General features: G+C 50.0%; 1 protein-coding gene across 2 annotated transcripts in view; it reads left to right on the top strand.

Annotated features, from left to right (window-relative positions):
• The first annotated feature begins 852 nt into the window (after positions 1 to 852).
• LOC105559859 overlaps positions 853 to 17,338 on the top strand; it is a 28,872-nt gene continuing 12,386 nt past the window's right edge. For both annotated transcript variants that reach the window (XM_012008480.1, XM_012008479.1), the window contains exon 1: positions 853 to 1,380. The gene's annotated coding sequence lies outside the window, so the exon portion shown is untranslated. The remainder of the gene's footprint in view (positions 1,381 to 17,338) is intronic.

The following is a 17,338-nucleotide window of genomic DNA, read 5'->3' as shown; positions in this document are numbered from 1 at the left end:
TACTATGCCTAAAGTACACTTAAAACGTCCATATTAGGTCCATGGACGTTTGGACTAAATAAGAACAAAAAATTGACGTCCATTGGACGTCGTGTGCCGTCTGTGTTAATTGTTCTTTCCCTTTCTTTCCCTCAGGTGGAAATAGTTGATGAAAAGGAGTATAGTAAAGCAGCAGCCAGCCAACAAGATTGCTAGATGGAGAACAATATATATTTACATCGTCAATATATATTACACCATCACAGAGCAGTGTCGACTACAGATCCGCTTCAATTTGAAAACCAAGACAGTAGAGATCAGAACAATACCAGAGACCGCCAGACTCGGGCGATCGGCACACTGGACAAGAGGAGTGGAATGATGCACCATATGAGTATATTTAAAATTATATTATTAAATTATAAATGCAGAACATAAGTTCACCATCGATGACGAAAGCACGAATAGTTCTAGCCAACAAGAATACACATTCTCGGGTCCTATAAAAACACCAAACTAGCCCAGAGCAATTGCCATGTAATATTGTGTTATATTATACATATAGGCAACAGCAACCTATGTGGCGATCCGAAAACTAACGTTTTCGTTTGGTTTTGAACCCGGATCTCCGGATTACAAGACCAAAGGCACAATCCTCTGTGCCACCAGATCGCCGCTTACACGTACTTGTAAATATGTATATTAACCTTGTGGATATAGTCATTTAATATGTACGTCAGTGAGGCTGCGCAGAAGTTTGCTCAATGCGCGTGCGCGGAAAATCCTTCCAATCTCCCATCACTGCCCCCCTCCAGTCCGTCGCGACGAGCGCTGCCGTTGCTCTGCGGCTGTGCGACGTGCGTACGCTGGACGCGACTCGGCGGGGGAGAGAGTGAGAAGGAGTTAGCAGCGGAGTGGAGCGGAGAGCCAAGTCGCGGAGGACCCGCGCGGAGTCGGGCGGCGAGTATCGTCGTGTCGTTCTCGGCGAGAGCAGCGTTCCCGTCAACGGTTATCCTACCTCGCGCTCCGCACTCCGGGTTCGGCACGCGGGAGAGGAGTATCGTCGGCGGCTCGCCCTGTACGCGCCACGAGCTACTACTCGCGTACCACGAGTTCGCGATCGAGGGAGGCCGCGGCGGCGGAGATGCCGGATGCGCTTTGAACGCGCGTACACCGTGGTCGTCGCTGTCCTCGCCGCCGCAACCGCAACCGCAGCAGCAGCAGCAGCAGCCGCCGCCGCCGCCGCCGCTTCCTGAGGCACGTCGTCCCCGAAAGAGAGAGAGAGAGAGGGAGAGAGGGAGATCCCCGGACGCGAATGCGCGCTGCTCCCCGCGGCGCCGTCCTCGCGCGAGTCTCTCTTTCACCCGGAGGCGCCGCTATGCTGACGCCGCAGCATCCAACGTGAGTAACCTGTCTCCGTCTCCCGGGGGGAACCGCGGAGAGGCACCTTGCGCCCGCGACGCCGCGCGTATCCCGTGTCGCGTGTCGCAATCGCACGCGCCTCGTCCACGCGCGCGCGTTTCTATTCCTTCTTTCCGGAGAACGGCGTTACGGAGAGCGCTCTTCCGCTGTCTCCTCTTTTCTCCCTCCCCCCCTCCCTCCCTCCCTTCCCTCCTTCTCTTTTTCTGGAGCGAAATATCGCTTAGTTAGCGGCGGTCGCTCCACTTTTTGCCCGTCTTCGCGTTATCCGCCGCCACGGATCTCACGATCGCTCGCGCTCGCGCTTCATTTATTATTTCTATCGCCAGCCGCGGCGTCTTCTTCAAAAGTCGCGATCGGCGCGACGGTCGTGCGACACTTTTGTCCGTCGGCCGATCAGCTGTTGCCTGTTGTCGAATATTGATTCTCGCTCGCCGCGCGAGGCCCTGAATTAATCATTCGAGGCTCGAGGCGCACCGGAGATGCCCCGGCGTCCCCGTACTAGACGATCCTAAAAGGATATTCGAACGAGTCTTCTTTGCGTCTCCGAATTATTCGAAGGAGGGGGACAGGGAGGGGGAGTCAGCCGTTGGCCTCTCGAGCGTTTTCGAAGCGACACGTCGCCGTGACGCGCCGCGTGTGTCCGAGGGGAAAAAAAAGAAATACGCGTCGAAAGCGGGAGGCCTGCCTGCAGTGCCTGCTGTGCGAAGGGAGAAAAAATAAGAGAGAGCGAGAGAGAGAGAATTTAGCGCACGCACGACACGCATGCCGTGTCGAAGCAACGTAAATTTATCATGCGAATTTTTATTTCCGCTTTATTCCACACGCGGAAGCCCGCGCGCGGCCCCGAAGCGGCATATTTATCAAGGCAGAGCCGCTATCAATCGCTCTTAATTGAACGGCGCGGCGCGAAACGTCGATCGTCCGCGATTCAATTTCGGCGCTCGCGACGCGACGCTCTTCGCACGCGCGACAGGAAGCGCGCATTAATTACAGGCCGGTGTAGCGGAACGCAGGCCGCTCCAGCCCCAAAGCTAGCGCCGCACTTTGCCGCGCGATTCACGATTCGTATATATTCGTGTACGGTGTGGAGGACAAATTTGTCGATTCGCCGTGCGCACACCCTCAGAAAGGATTTCTGTTACCCAGACAAAAATATGGCAGTGTGGCGCTGGCTTAATATGCATTTGTCGTACGACAAATTTTTGCAAGCGTGTTGACTGGCTGCGGAATAGAAAATCTCTAGAGACTCGACGACTTTTCTATTCTGCGGCCAACCAGCGCACGTGGAAAAATTTGTCGCGCGACAAATGTAAACCAGCCTTAAAGCCTATCACACAGTGCCAGGCAACAGGAATAGGGAATAGAATTTTTGACGCGTTGGATTCGTCGGAAAATTTCTTCCAACCAATCCAACGCGTCAGAAATTCTATTCCCTGTTTCTGTCGTCTGTTGCCTGGCATTGTTTGGGCCTTAACCCTCGAGCCGTGCAATTTTGCATATGCACTTCTCCCTTGCGAAGCTGGAACTGAAAACGCGCGGCTTTGCACACAAAGGGCGAAGTTAGGCTCCTAATCCCCGGGGGATTAGCGACCAAGGGCCGTTTTCAGGCCCTTCGCACATGTGTTCGGTTCGAACGAGCAAGAAGACTCTTTCGAACATTCTTTTAGGATCCACCAGCGGTCGTTATTTAAGGGAAAAATTCTCGCTACACGAAGGGCCGCTTAGGGGATTGCGCGCTCGCCTCGCGAGAATTTTTAATACAATACCGCGTCGCATTACCGTAATTTAATTTAATGCGACGCGGTGTCTCGCTTCGCGCGACTCGCTGTCTGTCGCGACTTATCTCCGAACACTTCAGATTTTAATTCCGGCAAGCCGAGTTCCCTCGCGGGCCCCGGGGAATCCGCTCGTGTTCGTTTCTGCAAAAAGGTTTTCGTCTCGAGTGGCCTCGTGTCCGCGTCTACGGGGGCCGTAATTGGAATGCCATCGTCCGTCAATCGCGCGCGATAAGAATGCGCGCGTAGATCGACCTTGGGTGACGCGTCCCCCTCGACGATCTCTCGTCGCCGCGGACGCCTGCCCCGTCTCGGCATCCCGTGCCGCTCGAATATTCATACCGTTCAGCGGTACGACTCGGGTTAATTGAACGATTAGACGCCGCCTTCCCGGCGTCTCGCCCCGTCCCGTCATCGTCGTCCCGACGGCATCGGCGTCGGCGTCGGCGCGACCGGTCGATCGCTCTGCGGTAGATCGGCCGGTTTCCCGATCAGGGGACACGGTATAGTGTCTCGCGCCGAGCAAAGTTAACACGCGGATGTCCGCGTCCGCGCGCGCGACACACGCTTGCTCGGTCTATCGATTTTCGCGTTTTACCGCAGGTCGTAAACATCGAGTTAACGTTAAGCGAGTTAGCGATTCCGTGCCTCTCCCTGGACACCGAGAGAGAGAGAGAGAGAGAGAGAGAGAGTGAGGGGGGGGAGGAAAGGGGAGATCTCGGATCTTCTCTCCGTCGACGCAGCTGAAGACGAGGAACGAGCGAAGTCTAAATAAACGAGGAATATTATTTTGCCGATATTCCACGTGATGCTGCAGAAATTTTTTTTCTTTTTTTTTTGCGAAACTTCAAAGAGACCGAAGGCCGAACGAGACCTTCACATTTCTACCGTTCGAGCCTATCGGTCCGCCCACAGCGATCGCAATTGAACCGTGAGCGGGTAAACTCGCTTGAAAATCTCGAGTTTCACTTTGATCAATAGTGTCGCGTGCTGCACGCCGCGGTAAGTCCCGCGCGATTGCTGTCGCACGCACCCGGCACGAACTTCCCGTCGTCGATTCGCGATATGGATATCGGGGCCCGGGTACGTTTACTTTAGATTAGCTGCATTTTGATAGGTCCCACGCTATGAGCCCCGATAAAGCTACTTCCCTTTCGGTGAGGCGTCTACGTCCCTCGCTCTTTAGCTCGCGTGGTTCATTTGTTATCGGCGAACGCACGATAATGGACAGCGTTGTATTCTGACATTACCCCGCCCCGCCTTTCCTTAACTCTTATAATCTACTTTTAATATTTCGTTCGTACGTTAAAAAATTATTTAGACACACACGGAACGTGACGGGGAGTCTCGAGAGGAATTTTCGAGCGCTAATTTCGGAAGATTAAGCCGTCGTCTCTATCTAATTCCTTTTTAACGAGTATGGATCTTTAAATATCCGCCCCGGGGCGTCATTCCGGTATTTTCAGAATTGAATTTAATCCGTCAATTAGCCCCCAATTAAGGTTCGAGCGGAATTTTGCGCTCGCTGTTGATTAGGCACAATCGCAAACTATTGCTCCGGGGGAAAAGAAAGACAGTCAGCAACCAATTTTGGGGCCCACAATTAGTAATCGAATTATTTGAATTGTTCGCGACTCTAATCTTTTACGAATTTCACCTCACGTAACTAAAAATCGCAACTAGCTATTCTCTATCTGTATCCAAGATTTTTAAGTAGCACTAATCAATTCTCTCAATTGGTTCTGTCGATATTCAGTAACGCGAAGATAATTTTCACTCAAGAGGCACTAACCGAAATGTTAAGTTGCTTAACTACCAAAAAAACTGTCAAAATTTTTCCCAAAGTGGAGTTACGAACAATTCAGATAATTCGATTACTAATTGTGGGCCTCAAAATGGGTTGCCAACTGTCCTTTTTTTCCCAGAGTGGGACGGGCCTCGAGTAACGTTGAGGAAAGTATGATCTCACGATTTCAGAGACGCACAATTTCGTTTTGCCACGTAACAGCATCTCGCGGCTAAAACGACCGGCATCGAACGGACCAACTCTCTTTCCAAATCAAGCTAACAATTTTGTGCGCGACAAGAGCGTGAATTTTTTTATTCCGGTCAAAATCTAGTTTAAATTACCACAGTCTTTTTGCTGGCGTCATAAGAATGTTTGCTAAGGTAACTTGTTGCATTTAACTACTCCGGTAAGATTGAAATGCACACGGAGAGCATTTTCTCTGAAAATTTAGCCTGAAACTCGTGTAATCGTGTGACAACATGGCCTTTCGGAAAACTCTCGTAAAGGTCTTCAAAATGCCATGTTGTCCCGCGATTGCGTGATTGTCCGGGTAAATTTCAAGAGAAAATTCTCGGATAAATTTCAAGAGGAAGTTCTCTCCTTGCATCATTTCCTTAGCGTTATTTATTTTCCGAGGCCTAATCTACAACGGTAATCTAATCTTACGACGATAAGAACTGGAATTCACCACGGTTTTTCCAACCCCTGGATTTTTCCAGCCAACCCCGACTCGCATACACGTACATGGGCGGGCATCGGTGATTCCTAGTGCACAATATTTTGTTGGCAAATTTTTCAAGCGCTTTCATTTGCTTATACAGAATGTTTTCAGACGCAAAGAGCACGTTGTAGATGAGGCTTAAGGCACAGACCGCGCGTTGTTCCCTCGAGCTTCGTTCAGCCTCTCAAAACGCCGACAGCGGCCGACGATTCTCGCCTATCGAAATTAATCTCATTCCACTGTTGAAACGGTCAATTGAACAGTCGTAAAAAAATCAGACCGAGCCGTGTGCGTCGACCGGGAGAAGCTCGTGGTCGTCGAGCTCTCGTTAAGTGTCCGTCGCAAAAAATTGAACTCGCGCCCGATAACGCAAAGTGCACGCTTCGTGCCGCGCTAAAGATGACTTCACCCTTTAACAGGGTGAGGAGGAGGGACCTTGGCATTAGCCTCTAATCGGGCGCGAAACGCGCATTATCCTGGCGGCCGCGCGCGTCTCGCTTTATCAGCGCGCGCCGCGGATAGCGACGGTCACGTGCGACGTGCGAGCCGCGCGCGGAAAACCGCTAGGCTGTAAACAACGAGGCGCATTTCCCAGTTATATACGTGCGCGCGTACGTGCCGATTACGGTACGGGGCCCGTCATTGTTACGCTTTGTGCATTTGCGATCCGTTAAAAATGGCTGCGGTGCCTCGCGGCCGCCGCGCGCGGCGGTTTTTACGCGCGCCGGAAGCGCGCGATGGTCACACAAGATTTCGAGAACGACCGACTTTTGCGCCTCCTAATTGTGTGGGATACGCAACTTGCGATATCACGCTTCGAGGGTACGATTTCCCTCCGGTTTCCAAAGGTTTCCCGGCCCTCCCTCCCGATGGCTTCTCGACCTCGCGCCGCGGCGATTCGTCTCGGTATCCGCCGTTTGCAGGGGGGGGGGCGGAAGGTAGCGGTGGGGAATGCAAATTTATTCCGTCAGTGTTTCGCCCTTTTAATTCATCGTACACCCTTGCCCCTTCGTTATTTCGCCGTTGCTCCAGCGGCGCGCGCTGAAACAAAAGTTGAAACGAAAGTCCGCCCGTGTGAGCCACCGTCTTTTAAATTCTTCAATTAGCTCCTCCGTGTTGCGGGGATCGTTACGCAGCGAAGATTACCGCGGCGGAGATTATTGTTTGCTCTTTGTGGAAATAATATTAATCTAACGTTCGCCTTGGCAAACTAACCGGAGCGGTGCTCCACCGCGCGCGGAAACGCGGAAAAGGCATCGGGAGCGGCGATGCGTATTCGCGGCGGTTTGTAAACTCGGAGCTCGATCACCGTTAGAGCCCCGCGTGCTGCACGTTGTATCGACACTCGCAACATATATGTAATACACGCGGCGCATTTGAAAAATGACGCTTAATACCGATCCGGAACTTGGTGGGAAGGGGAGGGAAGCCAGCTGGCCTTTCCAGCGATATGCTTCGCTAACACCGTTGCACGCGTGTAAATTGCACCGCAGATGCTGCCTCCGTATCCGCGTATTACGCCCACTTAAAAAATAATCTAAACCGCCGGCGCGGAGGCAGCGCGCTCGCCGCCTCCGTTCGACGCGTTTCCGCGTGCCCGGGATATCGAGCCGGCTGAAAATCTCCGCGGAATCCCCGCACCGGAGTCGTCGAATTTCGTCGCTCCACCCGAGTCGAAATTTTTGCCGCGTGTTGAAACCTTTAATTCTATTATACAGTAGGACCTGAGACGGTAAAAGAGGTCGAACTGCAAGTACAAAGTTTACTCCTACTTTAAAACTGGTAGTGTCGGAAATTTCTACTTTTGCCAATTTAGCACTAAAGTAGGTCCTTTTAAGTAGGAGCTGAAGTAAATGTTTAGAATTAAAGATTCAAGGGAGGATTAAAATTATAATGTCATCAAAGTAGGTTATTGCTGGTCTATGTAGGTGTATAGATTAGCTAAGTGGGTGTAAATTATCCTTAAAAGTGTCAAAATAATACGAAAATGTCGACTCGGCCAGAGTCGAAATTTTAACCCCATGTTGAACTTTTAATTCTATTATACAGTAGGACCTAAGACAGCAAAAGAGGTCGAACTGCAAGTACAAGCTTTACTCCTACTTTAAAACTGGTAGTGTCGGAAATTTCTACTTTTGCCAATGTAGCATTAAAGTAGGTCCTTTAAAGTAGGAACTACCGTAAATGTTTAGAATTAAAGATTCAAGGGAGGAGTAAAAAATTATAATGTCATCAAAGTAGGTTATTGCTGGTCTCTGTAGGTGTAAATTATCCTTAAAAGTGTCAAAATAGTATCAAAATTTCGACTCGGGCGTCGTTCCGTTAATCCTTCGTCCGGCGTGGGGTCGAATGTAGAGGAAAGTTGCCTATTATGAGATAGGCTTCTTAAGACAGCAGGTTTTCAACAAACTATCCACTCTAAATTTAATAACGTAATCATCACTAATAGTAATTCCATCTTATCGCTTTATTTACAGTACGCAAAGTAATAATGCGCCTACCGACAGGAAGGTATAGATAATTTATCGCGGTTAAAGAAACAGTAGGAAAGTTTCTTTATAGATAAAAAAGAATTGTCTGTAAAAACGTAGGCTACATATTGCGTAGCGTCAAAGGTATTGAAAGAGGAAAGTCCCCTATTGTGAAATAGGCTTCTAATATGAGACAGCAGGTTTTCAACATCCAAATTCAATCACAAATCTTCTTTCGCGACGATTACACGATCTAATGAATTTTCCACCAGGCAGATCTCACTCCAGGGGCAATAAATTCGCGGTGGAATCAGACGATGCCTATTAATTTGGTAGAAACCCCGCTGTCTCGTATTAGGAGCCTGTATCATAATAGGGGACTTTGCTATTTTGCGCTGCGATCGGACGACGGAAGGCCGTGACATTTTCCGTACCGGTTTTCCATAGCGGACGGCCTTTTGTGAGCAGCGCGAGCGTTTCAAAACACGGGAGATACGGCTGGTTGTGTTCCCCGGTACACTTTGCGATAATACTCGGAGGGTCCCGGAGGCAGCGCGGGCGATGATGAAAAAAGTCACCGACGGCGCCGATCGACCTGCGACGATCGTCGGGGAAAAATGTGCTTGCCGGTGGATTATCTCAGAACCGCCGCGACGCGTTTCTGCGCGGGGACTCCGTAACTTGTCGATGGTTTTCGGTATCGTCAACTAGCGGCAACAACGAAAGCTGTAGCTGCGCGTGTCTCGTTATGCGGTGCCGCTGTCGTTACATTGTCGTGGCTTCTTTTATTCGCCGCCGTCAGTTAACGATACCGAGAACCATCGACAACAAGTTACAGAATCCCCGTGCCGATCGAGTGGGTGACGATTATCGCGAAATTTCTCTCGGGATTGCACGCGGATCGCCCGGGACGCGAGAGAGATTGCGAAGCGCGACTAATGACGAATTGGGCTGCTCGCACCAGTGCGCACTGTGTGCACACTGAGGCTTGTTTGTAGTCGATTCTTTTATTTGAGGATCGACTTGAATATCTGTTGAAATCTTTCTTAACCAGTAAGGCCCAGTGGCTAGTTAGCTTAACTAGTTGTTAGGTAGCGATGACAACCATTGATACAAAATTCGGTAAGCTATTTACAAGGTTCATATATATATACATATACAAAAATATCAATATATTAATATATACGTATATGTATGTATATTTTTTAAGCTTATTTGCGAAAATGCAACTTGTCAAAATCAAACCTTGTAAATAGCTTACCGAATTTTGTGGTTTCAGTGGTTGGCATCGCTACTTAACAACTAGCTAAGCTGACTAGCCACTGTAAAACTGGGCCTTACTGGTCAAGAAAGATTTCAAGAGATATTCAAGTCGATCCTTAAATAAAAGAAACTAGCCACTGTGAAATTGGGCCTAAATGTACGGATTATTTTTTTAAATAATTAATTTAAATTATTTCTTTTATAGTTTTCGAATATGTATTTAAGACAAACTTAATTATAAGAATTGGCCACGAACAAGCCTCAGTGTGCCCTCGGTGCGCGCTAGTGCGAGCTACCGAATTTGCTTTGGTAAATTACGTTTGCGGAAGGTGACGCTGGGGATGAAAATTTGTCCCTTAAATTTGCCCGTTCATTCAGGCCGAAACGAGCTTATCAATGACACCTGCGTAGGGGAGACGTCGCGGTCGGCAGTCACAAACGATCTTATTACCCCTTGTTTTGGCCCCGCGTATGTAGGTTTTGTCCGCGCCGCTCGTCCCTGCGGAGCGGCTCCGTCTATTGTTCCACGGTAAACGCGTGAGCGTTGAATTCAATGTCAAAAGCGAGATGGAAATAGCGCGCTGTCGAGTGGCCGGAGAAAGTGGTGTGTATCGATCCGCGGTATCGCCAGCGGAATTGTGTGCAAACAGAAACGCAAAATCCCCCTCCCACCCCCCGTCTCCTCCTGGTTTTAACACTCGGGATAAACGCGCGGGAGACACGGGAAATGGTGTATTGTCTGAAAATATTGGAATTAATGGCGAGAGTCAATGGACGAGGCCGCCGCGTTCCGCGGGTGTCAGCGGATTTATTTCTGCGCTCTTTTGCAAGCGAGCGCAATTTTTTGTCGCGCGATACCAATTAGCGGGCGAGAGCTCGCGCGCGTATGGCCGATCGGACGGGGCGATTGAGCTGATACGGGGGGAAAAAAAGGGGGAAATTAGCCGTCTGACAAACGCGGCGATCAATTTACAGCCTTCGATACTCCCCGATCGCTCCCGTTCGCGCTCGCGGTTCTAAATACTTGTCAGACGCGGGACAATCCCGGCGCGATTCTCCCGATACGCGTAAATTGAATGGAGCTCCCGTTGACGACGCCGGCAGGTGAAAAAAAAATAACGAGTGACGCAAGGGTCCTAGGTGCTTTTACGTAACGAGGCGCAGGCCGTCCCGCGCGGCGCGTGTCGTGAAACCGGATTGCAAAAACACGAGACTTTAACGCTGACGTCATTATATGCGCGATGTGACGTATAAAAGATATCTTTAACCTTCCGTTTACGCCGGTGAAGGTTACTGGGGTGCCGCTCAAAGGCCGCGCGGCGTGTGAATACAACCCCTCGCTGTAGGGAGGATTAATTAAACGACGGTTAATTAAACCTTCCGCGCGCGATGAAATTTTTTCATCTGTACAGTGACGCACAGGCCGCCGTCGTACGGCGAGGCTCGCGACACGGCCGCGTGTCAATCGACCGTGGTGCCATTCTTAAAACTTATAGGGCTGAGCAGAATAGCTGTCTCGTATTCTTCAAGACAGTTATTGTGCGTTACTTTAAGACAAAGATTTGAGACGCAAAACAAGACGGCCGTTCTGCTCAGGTGCCTTACGCGCGAGCTCGGCTCGCGATACCGTGCAGAATTGTAAAGGAAAGCCGCCTATTGTGAGACAAACTTCTATGATACATTTTTATAGCGGCGGGACAGCGGGTTTTCGATATTCAATTTCGCAAATCTTTCATGAACGATGCATTTTCCATTTAACAGACATTTCACTCCGTTGCATTCGTGGTAGAAGCAACGGACGGTGCCTATTAATTTAGCAGAGACCCCGCTGTCTCATGCCGGGATATCCCCTGTCTCATAATAGGGGACTCTCATATATATAAATCAAGGCGAAGGATATATTTTCGCGCTTCGGCAACAATCTCTTGCTCCGGCTTTATCTCCGTTTCGCGCCCGGTTCCACGCTCCTCGTTCAAATCTCATGGATTTCGACGAGCTCGAGCTACGCCGCAAGGTGGAACCGGAAAGGTAACTGTGCCAGCGGCGAACGATGGCGCGGTTGGAGCCGCATAAGCCGGAGAAGTTGCCGGTACGGACGGTCGGGTCCGCGTCGCGGCCGGCTCGGCTCGACTCGGCTGGTCGGTCGGGCTCGATATTCGCCCAGACGAAACCGGAAATCTGTGACAGAAAGACCGATACATTTTACGTCACGCGCATCTTCCCGAGCGCGAAGGTCATTACGAACATCCACGTGTACCCTCGATGGCATTCTATTGAATCGCGCGACGCGCGCACCGCGTTTATTTCCAGAACCGCCTTTTCTCATTCAATAAACTGATAGACGATAAGTCTCGCCGTGCATGCGAGACGTTCCATTCAAACGTCATTGTCACCGAAAGGAAGAGGAGGGGTGGGAGGGAGAAAGAGAGCCAGAGTGGCAGAGTGAGGGGGAAGGCATAAAGGAAGAAAAATATCTTTCCGCCGGCGGTCATTCCCGATCCCTTTGTCGCGCCAACGACTGTCGATGCGTCGGAAAAGTCCCGGAGAGAGAGAGAGCCGGAAGAAAATGCGGCTTCTCTTTCGGAAAAACGGAGCGCGGCCGCGCCGCGCCTCTTAATTCTCGCTGCAGCGTAATTCGTGTAATCCGCCTGCGGAACACGGCGAAATAACAAACAATTACCGGCATTTAACCGCCCGCACGCGGTGCCCGGGCGTACACGGCGAACCATTGGTTGCCCGCAGAAATTACGCGGAACTAGACGATGGACGCATCCTGCCCCCCCGCGCCGCGCCCGCTGTCGGATATGCTAGGCCGGCGTTTTATTACGCCTGGCGGATAATCAGAAAGCTCCGAGCGGAAACGACGGCGCGAAAGTTATTTCGCGAAAGGTTTCTCGCGAGTCGCCCAAAAATCTATCGCGCGTCTCGCAACGTTAACGCTTTACCCTCAAGTGTAACTGTACGTCTCAAATAGGCTTGACGTAACTGTTAAGCTGACGGCAAGAACGACCCGTGAACGCTTAAGACTTAGTCGTAGATGTAAGGCAAGGCAGAGAAAAACGTAAATCGTGAAAGGCTATTGTATACGACTTACATTTTTCTCTGCCTTGCCTTACGTCACGACTAATTGTAAGACAGTCTTAAGCGTTTACGGATTGCTTTTTGCCATCAGACTAACAATTGTCGACGCGAATTGGATTGGGATTGTCTCCTAGCCAATGAGAGCCGATTAAATCGCTGGCTGCTTTGCTCTCATTGGCCAGAGGACAATCGCCAATCGCCAATCGTCAATCCAATCCGAGTCGGCAATTACTAGTCTGATTCGGCCTCTGTCACATCTCGCCGCAGAGATGATTTCGTCACTGACTTTGGCTGTAAGAGCGACAAGAAGCGACGCGAGAGCCGATACGATCTCGAGGGAAAAATGTGAAAAAATAGCGTAGCGCGTTATATATTATAGTATACAATGCGGGTATTATATCTTGTAAAAGAATACAAGAGGAGACGTCCGTGTGCCCAACACGCCGCGCGTTGGACGTGTAAATTCAACCGCGGCGCGTGAATTTAGTTTAGCGCGCGATAGCCGCGGTAATTTCCGCTCGGCGTCCTCTCTCGTTGAATGAGAAAAATATCTCCCACCGCCGTGAGCCTTAGGAGGATAGCGAGCCGTATGTGGAGCAAGGCTACGCGCCGGGGCAAAAATATTTTAAACGTAACATATCTGCGCCGCGACCGCCGTATCCCCGCGCGGCGCCCCCGGCTCCCTTTGATTCCGCCGCGCGCTCAATAGGACCTGTCGATAGGCGAGTTTAGGTGAGAACGCGAACAACCCGCGGAGCGGGCGGCGGCGAATTGATTCCGCCAAGAGAGCCGCGGGAATCCTTTTGCACCGTTCAAGGATAAAGCTGACGTTTCAATCGCCTTGTCCTGGATTCGGTCGGGCTCTCCTCCCCCCGGAGAGACGACAGCGGTCTCGTCCGACGTTCGGACCCTTTTCCGTCTCTCACCCCCCTCCCCCCCCGTCCCCTCTAGGTCTAGGACTGTCGACTGTTTCACGCGCGGCGATAATTGGCTAATCAAGTCACCCCTCACGCTCGTGCGTCGCCCGGTGTCCTGATAATTCGGTCCAGACCCTCTATGGGTCCCCCTTCCTGCGGCTTACGGCACAATGTGGGTCAATTGCCGCGCGCGTACCATAAACTGCCGACCAGGCGGATTCATTCGACACATCCGTCGATGGTTTACGACCACGGGACGCTGCTGGGCTTGACGTTTTTGCGGGCTGCCTGCTACCCACGCGCTTAACACGTCCGTCGGCGTCTTGGGACACCGAGGAGGGTGCGTTCTCCCGGACGGTACAAAGCCGCCTTTCATCCACGGTGTCTTTGATTTATCTCGAGTCGATCTCGCCGGAAAGGCGATCGACACTTCTCGAGCGCTCCGAAACGACGGAAGGTGAAAGGACTCTAAGTTTCAGATACGAGCGGTGAGATCTTAACGGGCCGTAAAACTCGCATTCTTACGAGTTACTCCGTCCAATTTCAAGTGGGTTCGAACAAACTTGCGGCGCTGCCGTGAAAAATTGATGCAAATTGCCCTTAGGACCGCGGCGCACGCCAGACGTACTTTCTAAAAGTCAATCAGCGCGTTATCACCGAAAACAGTTGTAAGTATAGCCACTGAATAAAGGCGCACGATACCATTTTTCCGACTGGATTGCTTACGAGAGCCAGTCAGGGATTAGCCTTACGTCACCTGATCTAAAACTCTGCATCCTTATTCTCGTAAGCAATCCAGTAGGAAAAGTAGTGTCGTTGGCTTAATTCAGCGCTATACTCACTCTCTTAAACGTCAATCAGTGAAGTATCACTGAAAACAGTGAATAGTCACTGATCTGCAGTTATAAATATTAGATTACGAGATATAGGTTTCTAATAGGAGAGAGCAAGTTTTCAACGCTCAAATTCAATCACAAATCGTTTATCGCGACGATCTAATAATCAATTTTCCACTGAACAGACTGCTTCAACGGCAACACATTTTTGGTGGAATAAAAAAATTCCTCTATCTCGTATTAGGAGCCTGTCTCATAATAGGCGACTTTCCTCTACTACTGAAAATCGCAGTGGTATACTTGTGACTGTGAATTAGTGATTATTCACTGTTTTCAGTGACAATTCGCTGATTAACTTTTAGAGAGTAGGATTACACGTTCTGTATAATCGGCGAAATTTTACGCTTCTCCCCGAGGTGCAGGTAAATACGATAATTGCGGAAGGCGAGGGCGGTCGTCCTCCGCACGTCTTAACCTTTCGTAGGTATGTGGGGTAATAACTTCTCGTCTCTATTATTGTAAACCAGGTCCACGTATATAACTCGAGTGTACAAATATAAGATAGCCCGTCTTTTTGCTCCAGTATTGTAATCTATAAAGGTACAAGTTAATTTTACCTCGATATGTATATCTACATTTTTGCACGATCATGCGAATTTAATGCACCGGTGCTATAAATACGCGTCGAGAGGAGAGGATTAATTTGCAAAACAACGCGTAAACGCCGATGGGAAAAACACGTTTGACTCTATGCACTGCGGGTCTTCGTGAAAGATGGTATTTTGCAATCTAAGAGTGGAAGTAGATTTTACCTCGACTCCGCGGTTTTGTATGATCATGCGAATTTAATACATCATGTTTAATACGTCGAAGCGGTAAACGCCTGACGTATTAAAGAGAACTTGAATTTACAAAACGACACGTAAACGCCGCTGATGATAAAGATACGTTTAAACATTCAATTCTATTCTCCGGTTCGTTCTCACAAAAAAAATAGGTAGAAATTAATTACAAGACAGTCGTGTTCAATTAATCTTTTGTTCGTCTCCCCGAAGACGAGATTAGAGTCGAATCTCACGCTGTCAGAAATAATCGCTTGTTATGATAGATACTTTCTACAATCGCACGTTTGCTCGCTGAGTTTTCTTTTTAACGGTCCCGGTGAGCGACCGTTGCTCTGCAGGACCTCGTAGCTTCCATTTGCCGGGGAACAGTCTGGCAGGTTGTCCAAACAACGAAGCAAGACTGGGGTGCGAGCGGCTGCCGAGCGTAGGCGGTCACCGCGCGATAACGCGTGTGCGTGAGGTCCGCCGAGAGACGGAATGCTTTTCCTCCCACTCCGATGCCTAATCTACAATGTGCTCTTTGCGCCTAGAAACATTCTACTTTATAGCCAATAAGTACATTTAAAGAATTTGCGCAAGTCGATAAATTGTACAATCGTACATTGTCAATCAATCTTTTGAGCGTATTTGATTCGCTCATACAAAATAGAGTGTACACACTGTACTCTCTAAAAGTCAATCAGCGGAAACTGCAAATCAGTGACTACTCGCTGTTTCCAGTGATAATTCATCGATTGATTTGTAGAGAGTAGATTAGACTTCAGGGCCTGAGCAGAAAGAGTGTCGTAACCGTTTACGATTCTGTCGTAAGGCTCGAGTCGGTGCCGGAGGACAACGCGCCAAGAATTGACGCGGACGTACTGTCGCATCTATCGCATCGCGAGGCGACATACGTCTACGACAATCGTTTGTGCGTGGACTTCCGACTTGCGTCTTGCTACGGCATCGTAAACGCTCGCGACAATCTCTCCGCTTAGGTCCTTACGGTCCACGGACCGCCGCCGAACGCTCGGAGGAGGAAAGTCGGCTGGAAAAACGTGAATCCCCCGCCACGGGGACGGAGAGTGAGAGAAAGACACGCCGCGGGAGGACTTTTATCTTTCCACGCACACGTGCGCACAGCGTGGGAGCCCGGCTCTCGGAGTTCCGTCACGTCCGTCACGTTCGCTCGCAATAACGCGATCATCGGTTGTGTTACTGCGATCTCGTCCAATTCGACGTGTCGGGGTATACACCGACGCCGATGCAATTTTTCTCACCGGGACAATACACGATTGATTTGGCGTCTCGCCTCTCGCGATTAGAACCGACACGGTCTTTCGACGCGCCCCGAGACCGCGGGACGGACAATCTCATCTCGCCGGAGATCGGAGCTCGGCGAGCGTGGGGTAAACCGCTGACCAAAATCATGTACACCGATGCTTACCAATGCCCGGTGGGGCATTACTTTATCTTGTTTTGTCTTTTTAGAATCAAATTTAGGATATTCTATCGCCAGCAAGTATTAAAATAATTAAGGTGAATAATCTGACACCACTGGCAGCAGGAAAACTTCCTTCACTAGCACAACGTTATCTTTTTAGATTCTTTGTATCGTCCTAGCAAGGCCAAATAACACCCGCTGATGCCCAAAGCATGCCTAGTGATGCCCAGTAATGCCGCAAATCTGTACACCACAATGCCCTCGGCGGTTTACCCCTCGTCGGCGAGGCATCTCTCGCTCGTCGGGCGGCGTTTCGCTCCTCCGAGCGCGGAGCAGAGCTAAATGATCGCGGACGACACGAGACACGCGATGACGAACGGGGATGGCGTATCTTTTTCCGCAAAAAGAAGGACCAGGAGACTCGTCAGGCAGATATATGCGTTCGTGGCCTACATCGCTGACATTTCGCCGGACGCACATGTGCGCCTGTCAATCCACGCCGGTGATGATTGAATCGGTCAGAGCTGAAACAAAAATCGTATATTTGTGAGAAACAAAGAAACTGTTTTACAAGCGTAACGCGAATCTTTCAGTAGACTTTACGCTACCTCGGCCCCTCGAAGTAAACTTCGATTGAAACACGTTGTTCCACGATTACACGATTTTCCGGATAAATTTTAAGAAAGAATTCTCCCCGTGTACGTTCGAGAGCATCTTAGGTCTTAAGGGGATGCTGGAGTGATTCTGCACTTTTGCACCTTTCTAACCTAAAAACTGTCAGTTCGCGGAAACATCTGTGAAATATACAAATTAAAT

This window comes from Vollenhovia emeryi, unplaced genomic scaffold, assembly GCF_000949405.1.
Source record: "Vollenhovia emeryi isolate VEMERY1.0 unplaced genomic scaffold, V.emery_V1.0 DF939251.1, whole genome shotgun sequence".
Taxonomy (NCBI): Eukaryota; Metazoa; Arthropoda; class Insecta; order Hymenoptera; family Formicidae; genus Vollenhovia; species Vollenhovia emeryi.
This window is presented reverse-complemented; position numbering and strand designations above follow the sequence as displayed.